The sequence below is a fragment of the Solanum tuberosum genome, unplaced genomic scaffold (assembly GCF_000226075.1).
Source record: "Solanum tuberosum cultivar DM 1-3 516 R44 unplaced genomic scaffold, SolTub_3.0 scf00069, whole genome shotgun sequence".
Taxonomy (NCBI): domain Eukaryota; kingdom Viridiplantae; phylum Streptophyta; class Magnoliopsida; order Solanales; family Solanaceae; genus Solanum; species Solanum tuberosum.
In genome coordinates this window covers 1,737,888-1,741,366 of record NW_006238995.1, presented here as the reverse complement: position 1 = coordinate 1,741,366, position 3,479 = coordinate 1,737,888, and the positions used below count along the sequence as shown (strand labels likewise).

At 32.3% G+C, this 3,479-nt stretch overlaps 1 pseudogene; it reads left to right on the top strand.

The window, feature by feature from the left end:
* Positions 1-2,162: 2,162 nt before the first annotated feature.
* On the top strand, positions 2,163-2,892 carry LOC102600236 (probable metal-nicotianamine transporter YSL14; annotated as a pseudogene).
* The last annotated feature ends 587 nt before the right edge of the window (positions 2,893-3,479 follow it).

Below are 3,479 nucleotides of genomic sequence, written 5' to 3'. Positions count from 1 at the left end.
AGAAATTATGAGCTTATGGGTTATTTTCGTTTTATAATTTTTTTCGAGTTTTGACTAATTTAGCATGAATTGACTTTTGCTGATTTGTCATTGATTTATGCCTAATTTATTTGCATTTAATAGAGGTCTAAATCTGAATTATTCAAATTTTAATTTATAAAGTATGTTTTTTTTTGTTAAGATTTCGCCACTTATTCAGTCCGATTCGATCAGATCCATGCGGAAGTCTTAAACTAAAAGCATTCAAACTTCAATTAACTCACATTTGCTAATCATTAAATTTTTGTATTTAAATGCCTTAAAGAAACGTCTTCCTCCACAAACCTGTAAGCTGATTTCTTCTCCACCATCTTTTACCACTATTTATTTTCTTTTGAAAAATAACATAACATCAAATCTTGTACCATTTTAAAATTTTATGTATTTAATATAATATATAATTATTATATTATTTTAATTATCTTTTGCGGGAAGATATTAGTTATGTTGTTGTTGTATTGTTTAAATTTAATACTTAAATAATTCTCAATTCAATGTATCATGGCTTGTCTATATCACATTCCTTGAGTGCGAGTTTTCTTATTGTTAGCTTTGCTGGTTTATCTTTTACCACTCAATGGATGCTTCCTTATCTTCTTCTTGTTAGATTTGCCGGTTTATTCTCATTTGTTGCACTAAGAAAGATGATGATAATGAAAAGTTAATAACTTTGATAGTCACTCAACTATCAATTCTTTTCACAGAAAGTCACTCAACTTTCATTTTCAACTCAAAAGTCATTCAATTATAACTTCTTTGTACAGAAAGTCACTCAACCTATTTAATTGTTTTTTTCATTAAAATTTGCTGACATGACATTTTATTTTTTAACAAAAAATATAAGAACCAAATATATATCTATTTAAACCATTTAATAACCCGCCCCATTTAACCCGCTCCGCTAAAAATATAATATTAAATTTTTTATTTTACCATTAATTCCCTAAATCATTCTGCCTTGGCTCTCCCATTCTTTCCCTCTATTTCTTCTTCTCTTTTCTTTTCTTATTTAATTTCTCAATTTCAACCTCTTCTTTATATATCAATGTGATATGAATAACAAATGGATGAAAATCATTTGCATCCCAACTTTTGCTTTAAAGTCAAGCTAGCAATTATATGTTGTTCCGTTCTATCCTGAGAGTAATTAATTAATTCAAACCGTGGGTAATTGCGAGAGGATTAAATTCCTAAACACAATTTTTATAGGTCTCGAAACCTAGTCAATCTTACATTTATTCTATTTTTAGATGCATCTTCTTAAGGAATTTAACAGAACAAAACAGAATTGTTCTGTTATAATGGTGGATATATAGAGTGAATGACGATGTTGAAAAGTGAAAACTATCCGAATATCTTCTACCTACATGGCAAAATTATAATCAGAATAACATATATTGTGCATTAAATCCCAACAGAAAAAACAAATTCCAAAAGAACTAATATGTGAAGAAGAAGTTGAAATTGAGAAATTAAAAAAGAAAGGAGAAGAAGAAGTAGAGGGAAAGAATGGGGAGACAAGGGAGAATGATTCATGGAATTAATGGTAAAATAAAAAGTTCAATATTATATTTGTAGCGGGTCGGGTTAAATGAGGCGGGTCATTAAATGGTTTAAATGGATATATATTTGATTTTTAAAATTTTGATTAAAAATTAAAATTCCATGTCAACAAATTTTAATAAAAAAAATAATTTAATAAATTGAGTGACTTTTGAATTAAAAATGAAAGTTAATTGACTTTTTGTGAAAAGAATTGATAAAAGTTATTAACTCAAATAATGAAGTACAAGTGCATATCTTATCAACTGTTTCCACACTCTTAAAAGATCAGAGCAAAGCGCAAAGAAACAAGTTGGTTATTCGTTGTTCAAATCGTTTGGGTTCAGCTTTATATTTGGGGGTGTTCAGTGGATATATGAAGGCTGTGGATTTGCTACATTTGGTTCCCAAGCATAAGCCAAAAGGTTATATTTTGATTTCTCGTCCAACTCTGTTGGAGTTGGTATGCTTTGCCCCTACTAACGGGTCTCGTGGGCTTTCATGTGGCCAGTGATTGAAGCGAAGAAAGGCGACTGGTACTCTGCCCATTTATCCTCAATAAGTCTTCATGATGCTTGGTGATGGTCTTTTCCATGTTGGTGGCCTCACTGATTGGTACAATCCTTACATTCAATTATTGGGTTGGTTTGGAGAATAGTGGAGTGATAGCTGGACTTGCTTCATGTGATTTGATGATGAGCATACTAGACACAGCTTCTTCCTTGTTACTTAACCCGCGTTCCATGTTCTTTAGCCAACTCGTTGAAACTGTCATAACCCCTCTTGTCTTCTGGATTTTCAACAGTGCATATCGATTAGGTGATCCAGAAGGTTCATACCCTGCACCATATGCTCTCATGTATGGTGGAATTGCCCTACTTGGCGTCGAAGGTTTTGGAAGTCTACCCAAACATTGTCTCAACCTCTATATTCTCGCTGCTATTCTCATCAACCTAGTGACTCAACTGCTGAAGAAATTCGAGACCAAGTATAGAATTTATCGATTCATTCCGAGTCCTATGTGCATAGCCATTCCATTTTACCTTGGAGGTTACTTTGCCATTGACATGTGTCTAGGCTCATTGATTCTATTTGGTTGACAAATGTATAACAAGCAGAAGGCTAAAGATTTTGGACCTGCAGTGGCTTCTGGTCTAATATGTGGTGACTCATTGTGGGGAATTTCAGCATCTATTCTTGCTCTACCTGTTGTCAAAGCTCCATTTTGCTTGAAAGTTTAGTCACACACCACTTTAGCCCTTCCACTTAGGTTTTAGAGTCTTTTGATTGTCTTTAATAGTCAAAATTAGGTTATTTCAGCTCAACATGTTATTTTAAGATATCTGTACTTTGTTATTTTGTAGTGTTAAAAGTTCTGTTTATATATATCCTTGTTGTTTTCAAATTTGTTGTGTATTTTGATAGCAACTTTGTTTCATTTCTATTGCACATCCAATGAAGTTGAACCTTTAAATCTTTAACATATACTTAGTTCACTATACAAAAAACAATCTTTAGCGGCAATAAATATACATATTACAAAGAGTGATAAAGTCTTTACCGGCATTAGTTAAATGCTATTGGATCCAGTGTCGCTATAGGCTTTTTTACAAAGAGTGCTAAATGTCGCTAAAAATACATTTTTAGTGGCAATTAAGTTATTACCGTTAATTAATTGCCGCTAAAGAACATTTTTGATGTAGTGGTTGTACTTTTGTTCTCTGGGTGTCTATGAATAACTCACAATGTGAATGAAAATAAGGCGCAAATGGAGTCAGATACAAATATATATATTGTCTCTGTTGGCCGTTGAGATTTGAACATGAGATGTCATGGTGGTCAATCCACTTTATCGATCACTAATCCACACCCTTGGTTGCTAGTCGTCTTTCAACTCT